Source organism: Sapajus apella, unplaced genomic scaffold (genome assembly GCF_009761245.1).
Source record: "Sapajus apella isolate SASKATOON/1434 unplaced genomic scaffold, GSC_monkey_1.0 scaffold5, whole genome shotgun sequence".
NCBI lineage: Eukaryota > Metazoa > Chordata > Mammalia > Primates > Cebidae > Sapajus > Sapajus apella.
This window is the reverse complement of record NW_022436945.1, coordinates 15,136,043-15,149,061: the sequence shown is the minus strand read 5'-3', so window position 1 is coordinate 15,149,061 and position 13,019 is coordinate 15,136,043. Positions and strand designations below refer to the sequence as shown.

The 13,019-nt window shown below is 44.2% G+C and overlaps 1 pseudogene; it reads left to right on the top strand.

The window, feature by feature from the left end:
* The first annotated feature begins 10,842 nt into the window (after positions 1–10,842).
* LOC116545880 lies at positions 10,843–12,523 on the top strand (annotated as a pseudogene).
* Positions 12,524–13,019: the final 496 nt, after the last annotated feature.

The following is a 13,019-nucleotide window of genomic DNA, read 5'->3' as shown; positions in this document are numbered from 1 at the left end:
GCCTTAACAAAGACTGGGGAAAGGACAGTCTCTTCAAGAAATGGTGCTGGGAAAACTAGATATTCATATGCAGAAGAATGAAACTAGATACCTATCTCTCACCATATACAAAAATCAAGTCAAAATGAATTAAAGACTTAAACCTAACACCTCAAACTGTGAAACTACTACAAGAAAACATCGGGTACATCAAGTTAAAAAGCTTCTGCACAGTAAAGGAAACAATCCACGAAGTGAAGAGACAACTCACAAAATGAGAGAAAATATTTGCCAACTATCCATCGGACAAGGAACTAGAATATATAAGAAACTCAAACAATTCTATAGGAAAAAATCTAATGATATGATTTAAAAATGGGCAAAAGATCTGAATAGGTATTTCTGAAAAGAAGTTGTACAAATGCAAAGAGGCATATGAAAACATACTCAACACCATTGATCATCAGATAAATGCAAATCAAAACTACAGTGAGATACCACCTCCAGTTAAAATGGCTTTTATGCAAAAGACAGACAATAACAAATGCTGGCGAGGATGTGGAAAAAGGGGAACTCTTGTACGCTGTTGGTGAGAATGTCAATGAGTACAATCACTATGGAGAACAGTTTGGAGGCTCCTCAAAAAAAATGAAAATAGAACTACCCTATGATCCAGCAATCTCACTGCTAAATATGTACCAAAGAGAAAGAAAATCAGTATATCGAAGAGATACCTGCACTCCCTTGTTTATTGCAGCCGTATGCACAACAGGCAAGAGTTGGAAGCAACCTAAGTGTCCATTGATAAACTAATGGATAAAGCAAACCTGGTACGTATACACGAGTACTATTCAACCGTATGAAAGAATGACATCCTGCCATTTGCAACAACATGGATGGAACTGGAGGTCATTACGTTGAGTGAAATAAGCCAGGGAAAAAAGGGGCAAATTGCACATGTTCTCACTTATTTGTGGGAGCCTAAAATGAAAACAAAGTGAACTCATGGAGACAGAGAGTAGAAGGATGGGTACCAGAGGCTGGGAAGGGTAGTGGGGGTGAGGAGTGGGGATGGTTAATGGGTACACAAACATAGCTACATAGAACAAATAAGATCTAGTATTTGATAGTACAACAGGGTGACAGAGCCAATAACAATTTATTGCATTTTAAAATAACTAGTTGGGTTCAGTAGCTTATGCCTATAATCCCAGCACTTTGGGAGGCTGAGGTGGGTGGATCACTTGAGCTCAGGAGTTTGAGACCACCCTGGGCAACATAGTGAGATCTCATCTCAACTCCTTTTTTTTTTTTTTTTTTTTTTTTTGGTAGAGACAAGTTCTCACCATGTTGTCCAGGCTGCTCTTGAGCTCCTGGGCTCAAGTGATCCTCCTGCCTTGGCCTTCCAAAGTGCTAGGATTACAGGTTTAAGTCATTGCACCAGGCCTATTTCAACTTTAAAAAGTAAATAAAAAAGGAAAAGAGCATCTGGCCTTACCCAGAATGTGGATCCTCAAAATATGTACCCGTGATGGCCAAAGGGGAGGGATGGTCGGTGGGAGAGAAGGGGGCAGCTGCCAGCCTGGTTCCTTCAAGTCCCAGATGCATGGAGTTGGAAGCCACCCTCCCAGCTCCACCCCCAACCTTGATATGGTGCTGGATCTTAGGAATGCAAAGATTCATATGACGTTTCCTTCCCACGAGGGGTGCATAGTTGTTCACGGTGGCTGATTCAACCTTTAAAAGGTCCATAGACTCCCAATACTCCCCACTGCCTGACACCCATCGTCATTTCTCCAGGTTTGTTCAGCAGCCTCCTACCTAGTCTCCCAGTCTTGGGGAGCTGTTGCCTTGCTGCCACTGACTTGCTGCAAAATGCATGTAACCACATTGCCTCCTGCTTCAAGCCTCTTTTGCCTCCTCCCACCAAGTTCGAACTGCTGAGGATGGCACAGGCTAGACCACAGCCACTAAGCCTGCACTGCTTCCTCTGCTCTCCTTCCAGCCCTGAGTAGCCCCTCTGTATCTCCATGCCTCTCTCCCCAGCATTCAGCCCCTGCATCTCGCTCTTCTCCTTCTGGGCCTTTGGCCTCTTTTCCAGCCTCCTAAATACCCTGGAGACATTTCCCTAACCAAGGGGTCTATCACTTCAGGTCTGGAATCATTGGAGGGAGGACAGACACCATGGGAGGCTACTCTCAAGTTGTTTAATAAACTTTCAGGCCGGGCACGTTGGCTCACACCTGTAATGCTAGCACCTTGAGAGACCGAGGCAGGCAGATCATTTGAGGCCAGGAGTTTGAGACCAGCCTAGCCACATGGCAAAACCCCCTCTCCACTAAAACTACAAAACTTATCTAGGTATGGTGGCAGGTGCCTGTAATCCCAGCCATTCGGGTGGCTGAGGCAGCAGAACCGCCTGACCTGGGAGGCAGAGCTTTCAGTGAGCAGAGATCGCACCACTGCACTGCAGCCTCGGCCACAGAGTGAGACTCCATCTCCAAAAAAAAAAAAAAAAAAAAAAAGAAAAGAAAAAGAAAAAAAGAAAGAAATGATGTTTTTGCCCTACATGTGTGCTACAGTAATGATATCTTATGTAATACAATGGTTAATGTGAAATGTAGTTTAGCAAAACAGTAAAGTGTGTTCATAGAAAAATATTATACATGATTCAGTTTTTAAAGATGCACATCACCATGCACAGCTACTTTTTGTATTTTTAGTAGAGGGGGGTTTCACCATGTTGATCAGGCTGGTCTCAAACTCCTGGCCCCAGTGATCTGCCTGCTTGGGCCTTCCAAAGTGCTGGGACTACAGACATGGGCTACCACTCGTAGCCTCCCAGTACTTTTTCTACATTTAATAATAATGTCTATTGAGTACATACTATATGTCAGGCACTGTTTGAATCATATTTCATGTATATAACCTACTTATTTCTCACAACAAGCCTATTTAGTCATGGGTAATATTATGAGACAAATGAGTGTTGGCATTACAGGCGTGAGCCACTGCGCTCGGCCTGAGGCAAATGAGTATCAAAGAAATTAAATAACAGATCCAAGGATATACAGGGAATGAGACAGAACTGGAAGTGTTATACATATGCTTATCTTACGTTTTAATAGTTCACTAATTTACCTTTTTGTGACCAATTGCCTAAGTGTGGAGCAGGATACTTCACAGCATTTTAAACAGCTACGAAAATGTCTAGTGGTCCACTGCAGCTGCTACTTCATTCTCCCATCCTGGGAGCTACCATGCTCATAGACTTCGTGGTAACATCATTCATTTTGATTCTTTCTTATTGAAGTGCCTCACCTCTTGTCGCTACTTTTCCAAACCCTAACCTTCCTTTAAGATTCACATCAAAGGCTGTCTCTCCAAACATGAACTCCCGTGTTAATTACAGCACTATTCACAATAGTCCAAATGCAGAAATGTCCATCAATGGATAAATGGATCTATAAAATGGGCTAGACATATACAATGGAATATTACTCAGCCTTAAAACGGAAGAAAATCTTGCAATATGTGACACCATGGATGAACCTGGAGGACACGAGGCTAAGCGAGATTATCCAGTCACAGAAGGACAAATGCTTCATGATTCCACTGATATGAAGTATCTGAAAAGTAGTTAAATTCATGGAAGTACAGAATAGAATTGTGGTGCCGGGGCTAGACAGAGAGGCAAACGAGGCGTTGCTGTTCATTGCGTACACAGTTTCAGTTATATAAGACGAGTATGTTCTAGAGAGCTGCTATACAACATCGTGCCTATAGGTAACAATACTGTATTATGCACTAAAATCTATTCAGAGGATAGATTTCAGGTTGAGTGTTTTTACAATACAATTTAAAAGAAAAAAAATTAAAAATTAAAAATTCAGTTCTGCAGTCTCACTAGCCTCTTTTCTGTTCTTTATTTTTTTTTCTTTTTCTTTTTCTTTTTTTTTTTTTTGACAGGGAGTCTCACTCTGTCCACACTAGTCTCATTTCAAATGCTCAGTAGACACCCACCCATGCCTCCAGCTCCTCCACTGACCGATTCTAAATCTGGGTTATGCAGTGCTCTGAACATCACACTAAGAAATTTAAAAAACTTTTTTTTTAAATTTTTACTTTATAGAGACAGTGTTTTGCCATGTTGCCAGGCTGGTCATGACAGGCTAAGGAGTTTGACCTGTATCTTTGGCAAAAGAGGCAGACATGCAGGTCAGCAGAGGGTGCTGGAAAGAATTCCTGTTTGGGAAGGTTGAATGGCATTAATGTGGCTGTGCACAGGGTCAGGGATAGCTCAAGACTAATGAGGAGCAGGGGCAGAAATCTGGACTTGAGTTTACAAGGATTATACAAAAATGTGGGAGCACACAGGAGAAGATGCATTTAGAGGGGCAGAGAGGGAAGAATCACCAGGTCTTGGGAGATTCAGTGGTAAAGGAAAGAAAGAAAAGGGAGAGTCAAAGTTTTGCAGTGTGAGTCACTGGAGAAGAGCGAGGGTCCTGGACCTTCAGCCTGAAGGTCAGTTTCACTTGGTGCTATTCAACATGATATTTGTTTTTTATGTTTTCTCCGTGCCAGCCTTGTGTTGGTTTGTGGGGTAGAGGATGGCGAACCTCAAGCATTCAGCTGAGAGGGAATGAGCACGACAGTTTTCCTGACTCTAGGAACTCAGTTCTTAAAGCCAACCCTGAAGGAATAAAGACCAAAGAGTAAAAACCTAAATAATTTTTTTTTTTTGAGACAGAGTCTTGCTCTATTGTCCAGGCTGGAGTTCAGTGGCGCGATCTCAGCTCACCACAACCTCCGCTTCCCAGGTTCAAGCCACTATGCCGGGCTAATTTTTTTTTTTTTGTACTTTTAGTAGAGGATGGGGTTTCACCATATTGTCCAGGCTGGTTTCGAACTCCTGACCTTAAGTCTTCTTCCCACCTCGGCTTCCTAAAGTGCTGGGTCTACAGGTGTGAGCTACCACGCCCAGCCTAGTCAAATATTTTCTGCAGACAGTAAGAGGTACATAGATTTCTGTGTAAATCCTGATTGATAATTAGACTGAAATACTGATTTTAATTATAATACGATTAAATTTGTTCAGTTAAAAATAAGTATGGGCAAATTTAGAAGTTTTAAGCAAAGGCATCTTACTGTTGCCGAATTGAGCGGAGATGCAGAAGCCAGCACCTGAAGAGTAAAGCCCAAAAAAAGGATGACAAAAGGCACCTGCAGTTTGCTACAGCATATTGGTTTTTGGTGATAGGAAAAAAAAAAAAAAAAAACTTAAAAAGAAAAATAAAGTAGACAATATTAAGAGACATTTTCAGCATATGCATAATGGGATTCGATAAGAAGTTTCCTCTCAATAGTAAAAAAATAATAATTAACAAAATTAGTTACCTAAAAACAGATTTAACATTAAACAAAAATTTGAATGTTTTTGGGTAACTTAAGCATTTGACAAAAGTTTGTTGAATATTTAATTTTTTGTCTATGTGAGAAGATAACAAGCAATAATGTTGATTTTATTTTCTTTGAGACAGGTTCTCATTCTGCCACCCAGGCTGGAGTGCAATGGTGCGATCTCGGCTCACAGCAGCCTCTTCCTCCCTGGGCTCGGGTGATCCTCACGCCTCAGCCTCAAGTATAATTAACAGCTGTGACTATAGGAATGTGTCATCATACCCAGCTTTTTAAAAAAAAAAAAAAAAAAACACAAGGTCTCACCATGTTGTCCAGACTGGTCTCAAACTGAGTCAAAGTATCTGTCTGCCTCAATGTCCCAAAGTGCTGGGATTAGAGGAGTGAGCCACTGCACCAGGCCATCAGTAATGTTTAATTTTAAAATAATAAACGAACCTAACCTTTATAGCTGGCCAAGTTTATAAGCACAGATCCTGTTAGGATCTTGGCCAGCTATAAAAACACTGGAATTCTTTCACAAAAGGAAAACGCTTTAAAAATATGTTTATTTACTTATTAGAAATGGGGCCTCACTATGTTGCCCGGGCTGGACTTGAAGTCCCAGGCTCAGGTGATCCTCCCCATCTCAGTCTTTTGAGTAGCTGGGATGACAGGTATGTGTCACAGTGCTCAGTTGAAAAAATTTTAGGTGAAGAAATGGTAAAATAAATTATTTTTTGGCAATGGAAATACTGTTAGAAAATTCCAAGGAAAAGATTTAAAAAGCTATTTCACAAAAAGAGAAAGCTCTTCGATTGAGCCCTCAAATAATTGTTCATAAAATATGAAGACTTTTCTAACAATGGCAAAGACCAATCAATAATCTTGAAAAATCACACATACTTTAGCTTTAGATGAGTCATTTGATATAATAGATACTGCCCAATTAGTACATTTTGTCTCAAAGGACTTCCAGTTTATGAAGAAATGTCAGTTTATGGCCTAAAATAAACTAACACGTGGCATAGATATTTTTAAATCTTTTATATCTGTCAAAGAAGAATTCTAGCCAGATAAGAAAAAAAATTAGTTTCTTCCACCACAAATGGTATTTCCACTATGCTGAATCAAAAATTTGGATTTATCAGAATTTTCAAATAAGAGACTACTATTATCCTTATTGCTTATCCTATTAGATGATACATTTTGAAAATAGTTTAGTTTTCTGCAGCCGACTCTGTGAAAAGCATTATAGATTAATATTGTTCATTATATACATTCAAACACTATGAATCATCTTCAGTTTAAGAAACAAGTTGAAGGAAATAGGACATGACAGATTTAATGATCTTGTGTTCTTGGAGTCACGGAAGAGCTTTACAAAGAGTTACTGTATTTTTAACTCCAATTCAAGATTTTCTTTAAACAAAGGGAATGCTTGGCAAATTATCCCATAATCAAAGACAAAAAATGGCAGTATGATTTATGTTTTCTCATCAAAATTACACTGGATATCTGGCCAGGCTCAGTGGCTCAAGCCTGTAATTCCAACACTTTGGGAGGCCGAGACAGGCAGATGACTTGAGCTCAGCAGTTCAAGACCAGCCTGGGCAACATGGTGAAACCCCATCTCTACCGAAAATACAAAAAATTAGCTGGGTGTGGTGGTGCGTGCCTGTAATCCGAGCTACTTAGGATGTTGAGGTGGAGGATCACTTGAGCCTGGGAGGTGGAGACTGAAGTAAGTCCATATCATTCCACTGCACTGCAGCCTGGGTGACAGAGCAAGACCCTATCTTAAAAAAAAAAAGATTATACTGCACATGGATATGCAAACTTGAAACTCCATGATAAGGAAAAGCTTATTTGTTACATAGCTAGACATTTAATTAATGTTGAAACTGAAACTTAAAATACAAATCAGTAACAATGTTTTACACTTTTTTCTAAATGAAGTACTTATGCAAGTTATTTTCAATTAATTGAATGTTATGTAAGTAAGCTGCAAAGACATAAAAAAACGTGAAGAACATGATTCCCATTGACAAGTTTTGGGTTATTTTTCTTTTCTTTTTTTTCTGAGACGGAGTTTCACTCTTGCTGCCCAGGCTGGAGTGCAATGGCATGATCTCAGCTCACTGCAACCTCCGCTTCCTGGGTTCAAGTGATTCTCCTGCCTCACCCTCCCAAGTAGCTAGGATTACAGGCATGCACCACCATGCCTGGCTAATTTTGTATTTTTACTAAACACAGGATTTCTCCATGTTGGTCAGGCTGGTTTCGAACTCCCAACCTCAGGTCATCCACCTGTCTCGGCCTCCCAAAGTCCTGGGATTACAGGTATGAGCCACTGTGCCCAGCCGAGTTATTTTTTAATTATGTAGTATGCTTCAGAGTTGACTCAAGAGTTGGTGAATTTACTTAACTTGGACAGATACAGCTTTGAAACTAATACATGTCTGCTCCAAAGTCAAATCAATCCTTCTAGAAAGGAAGAACAAGTTTTGTCAATATGGATGCAAATATTAAAAAAAAAATTGTTTTTGGTACTTTTTTGGTTAGTAAAAAGTATTTAAGTATATCTGGAATCTCTTAGTGATGAATCTACTTTTTCAACCATAAATGTAATGAAATGTAATACAGATGAAGTATTTCCAATAAAATTTTTGCATTTGAATTGAGATATACTGTAAGTAAAAACTAAGCACTAAATTTCCAAGACTTAACATGAAAAAAGTACAGAAAATATCTCATTAATAAATATTTATATTAAGCATATGTTCAAATGATAATACTTTGGATGTGTTAGGTTAATTTTACCTAATTTTTAATATGAATACTAAATTTTTTTTTTTTTAGACAGAGTCTCACTCTTGTTGCCCAGTCTGGAGTGCAGTGGTATGATCTCAGCTCACTGCAACCTCTGCCTCCTGGGTTCAAGCAATTCTCCTGCCTTGGCCTCCTGAGTAGCTGGGATTACAGGCGCCTGTCACCACGCTTGGCTAATTTTTGTAATTTTAGTAGAGACGGGGTTTCACCATGTTGGCCAGGCTGGTCTCGAACTCCTGACCTCAGGTGATCCGCTCACCTCGGCCTCCCAAAGTGCTGGGATTACAGGCATGAGCTGGCACCCGGCCGGACACTAAAATTTTTTAAACACATATGCAACTCAAATTACGTTTGTATCTGAGAGCTCTGATAGATAATATAACTGCTATGATAATAAGACAAAGGTGCAAGACCTTTGCGTTGTTTATTGTTCTATTTTCAGAGCCCAAAATTAGTGCCTGGCACGTTCTAGGTGCTCAGAAAATAACAACTAAATAAATGAATCTACTTGTACCTCAGTAGTATTAGGAAGGGTCAGTAGCAGGAAATGGAAGCCACTCTAATTATTTTAAGCAGAAAGGGATTTCATATAGAAAATTAAGAATTTACAAATAGGCGGGTATGGTGGCTCACGCCTGTAATCTCAGCACTTTGGGATGCTGAGGCAGGCAGATCACTTGAGGCCAGGAGTTCCAGACCACCCTGGCCAACATGGTGAAACCCCATCTTTACTAAAAATACAAGAATTAGCCAGGTTAAGGTGGCAGATGCCTGTAATTCCAGCTACTCAGGAGGCTGAGGCAGGAGAATTTCTTGAACCCAGGAGGCAGAGGATACAGAGAGCCGAGATTGCGCCACTACACTGCAGCCTGGGAGACAGAGCAATACTCTGTTTCCAAAAAGAGAATTTACAAATATCAGTGAAAGGGTTGGAGCAGCGGGCTCTAGACCAGGCCCCAGGACCAGCCTGCCAGGGACACTGCCACCACTAGGAAGGCAGGACTAAAAAGCCACTTCTGAAGCTGCTGGCTTCAGGAACACACCTCTTCAGCTGTTAAAACTTTGAGTATTAGATTTAGAGACACACCACATCTGAGAGATCCAATCCAACAAAAAATAGATGAGCCTCACTCTGCCTCTGGACTCCCAAGAAGCTGGTGCCCAGAAAATGAAACATGTTCCGGAAAAACCAGCAATGATATTCTATTCATGGCACCATGCACCTGCCTTCCAATTCTCATGAAAGTGCATCTGATTTATAAAACCAAAATCACACCCAAAAGCAACTTCAAAGAAGCCTCTCCCACTTTCACATTTGCCTCCCTGGCTAGACTCTTTCAGATTAAACATTCCTTCCTCCAGGAGCCCTTCCCTGACTTCCCCAAGACTATGTTAAGCTGGCATTCCGTAAGCTTTATCTACATTCTTTATCAAATTTATTTATTCTAATGATAGGTCATTAGCTGCATGAGATTGGGCTGTCTGCTTATTCACCATCGTATCCTCCCCACCTACTGGTAGATTATAAATTCATTTGTGTTGAATGAATTAATAAACATGAGCACAACGTTTTGTTTGTTTCCCCTGAGACAGAGTCTTGCTCTGTTGCCCAGGCTGGAGTGCAGTGGCATGATCTCAGCTCACTGCAACTTCTGCCTCCCGAGTTCAAGCGATTCTCCTGCCTCAGCCTCCCAAGTAGCTGGGATTATAGGCACTCACCAAATCTGGCTAATTTTTGTATTTTTAGTAGAGATGGAGTTTCACATGTTGGCCAGGCTGGTCTTGAACTCCTGACCGTAGGTGATCTGCCTGCCTCAGCCTCCCAAAGTGCTGGGATTACAGTTATAAGCCACGGTGCCTGGCCAGATTTGAGTGCATCTCTCCCCGTGCCACATGTCCTCTGGTAACATACCCGTATACCCCCAACAGATGTCCAGTGCCTGCCCATGGAAAGACCATGGTTGGCACACCCATCACCAGGATGCAAACTTGCTCCTTCAGGAGGATGGCCTGGGGCCATTTCTAAGAAACAGGGAACCACTGCGGTCTGCACAACGACTTTCAAGAAAATGCTGTAGGCTCCAAGGCGGTAGACCCAAGCCCGGACTGTGGTCTAGCCAAGGGAAGACAGAGCCAGGGGCTGTATTGAACAGTGTACAAAACACACCCAGGCACAAGTTCTGTCATTGAGAAAGTCACCTAGGCACTTACATGAGGGACCTGGGAGAGAACTGGCACTGTGAAAACGGTGATTCTTGAGCAGTTTTGCAGCTTATGAAACTCCTTGGCATAGACTTGGCATCATTATTACCCTCTCTTCATTTTAGATGAGAAAACGAAAGCATAGAAAGATGTGCAACTTGCCCCAGGACAAGTGTCAAGTCCAGGCCTTGATCCCAGGCAACATAGTGCTGTGGTTACCACACATGCTTTGGAATCAGAGCCAAGTTCGAAGTCCTCTTTCTCCTGGATGTTCTTGGGCATGTCACTCTGAGTCTCCGTTTTCTCATGCACAACAGGAAGGGGATACAGTCTAACTCACAGGGTTGTTACAAGCGAATGATAATCTTAGATAAAGAATTTAGTGCTCGGTCCGCCGCCGCTGCCTCAGCCGACTCGGCGCAGCCCGCTGCAATGGAGGCTGCCGTCCAATTCTTGGTCAAGAGCTCCGAGGTCATTGAGGCTCAGTACAGGGTCATCTACGGTCATCTACAGCCCCGAGGCCATCGAGGCTCAGTACCAGTACCGAACAACGCGTGTCAGCAGCGAGGGCAGCGTTCTCAAGGTGCACCTCAAGTCCACGCGCTTCACCTTCTGGACCGCCAGGCCGGCAGGTGCCCTGGCTAAGGGTCATGCTGGTCGGCTGGGGTGGGAACAACAGTTTCACGGTCACTGCCGCGGTGCTGGCCAACCGGTGAGTCTGTCCCAGCCCACACGCAGCGGCCGCAAGGAGTCCAGCTACTACAGCTCGCTGACCCGGGCGGGCACCGTGAGCCTGGGCCTGGACGCCGAGAGCCAGGAGGTGTTGGCGTCCTTCAGCGCGCTACCGCCCATGGTGGTGCCCGACAACCTCGTTTTTGATGGCCGGAACATCTTATGACTGAACCTGGCTGAGGCGATGCGGTTTGGGAAGGTGCTGGATTGGGGGCTTCTGGAACAACTGTAGCCCACGTGGAGGCCCTGCAGCCCCAGCCTTCAGTCTACGTCTCTGAGTTCATCGCGGCCAACCAGAGCGCATGCGCGGATAACCTTACCCGGGGCATGCGCGCGCAGCAGCAGTAGCACTTCCGCGGGGACATCCGGGACATCCGAGACTTCCGGTCTAGCGCAGGGCTCACAAAGTCATCGTGCTGTGGGCAGCGAATACGGAGCGCTTCTGTGAGGTGGCACAAGCACCACCGAGCTTGGCCTAGAGGTGTCGCCCTCTACGCGCATCGCCATGGCCAGCATCCTGGAGGGTTGTGCCTTCCTCAGTGGGTCCCCGCAGAACACCCTGGTGCCAGGAGCCCTTGAGCTCTGGTGGCAGTGCCAGGTTTAAGTGGGCGGAGATGGATTCAAGTCAGGCCAGACCAAAGTCAAGTCCCTGCTCGTGGACTTCCTTATCGGCTCCGGCCTCAAGACAGTGTCCATCATGAGTCATAACCACCTGAGGAGCAATGGCCGGCAGAACTTGTCGGCGCCATCTCAGTTTCTGCTCTGAGGAGGTGTCCAAGAGCAACGTGGTGGACGACATTGTGCAAAGAAACCCAGGGCTCTATGCGCCCGGGGAGGAGCCTGACCACTGCGAGGTCATCAGGTACATGCTGCCTTGGGCCACAGCAAGCGCGCGCTGGATTAGTGTACCTTGGAGCTGATGCTGGGTGGAACCCACTCACTGGTGCTGCACAACACGTGCGAGGCCTCAGGGCTTCATGCGGACCTGGCGCTGCGGACCGAGCTGTGCCAGTGCGTGAGCTTCTGCACAGACGACCACACCGAGCCGCAGACCTTCCACCCCGTGCTGTCCCAGCTTAGCTTCCTCTTCAAGGCACCGCTGATGCCACTGGCCAGCCCAGTGGTCTAGGTGCTTTTCCGCCAGAGCACCTGCATCTGGAACATTCTCAGGGCCTGAGTGGAGCTCCCGCCACGGAAACACATGCTCCTGGAGCACAAGATGGAGCGTCCAGGGCCTGGCCTCAAGCGAATCGGAGCCGTGACTGCTGCCTGCCCTGTGTCGAGTAAGAAAGGACCGGTACCACCCACTGCCAGCAGTGGCTGCACCAGTGATGCCAATGAGCACCCACAAGTAGAGGAATCCCAGATGCACACCACCTAAGGTCCTGGTCACACAGCTTCCCGGCCCTTCCTCCTTGTTGCCCCCAGGACCCAACCTTTCCAGGCCCGCATAAAGACAGGAAAGCCGGTGCCACTCTCAAAAAAAAAAAAAAAAAAAAAAAGAATTTAGCTCTTTGCGACCAGGAGCAGCAGCTCACACCTGTAATCCTAGCCCTTTGAGAGGCCGAGGCAGGCAGATCACTTGAGGTCAGGAGTTCGAGATTAGCCTGGCCAACATGATGAAAACCCGTCTCTACAAAAAATACAAAAATACAAAAACTAGCCAGGCATGGTGGCACGCTAATCTGTAATCCCAGCTACTTGGGTGGCTGACGCAAGAGAATCGTTTGCATCTGGGATGTGGAGGTTATAGTAAGGCAAGATCTTGCCACTGCACTCCAGCCTTGGTGGCAGCGTGAGACTTTGTCTCAAAAAGAAAAAAAAAGTAAAAAAGACCATACAACTCCCTGTTTCAGCCCTCCCAAGGGCTCCCATCA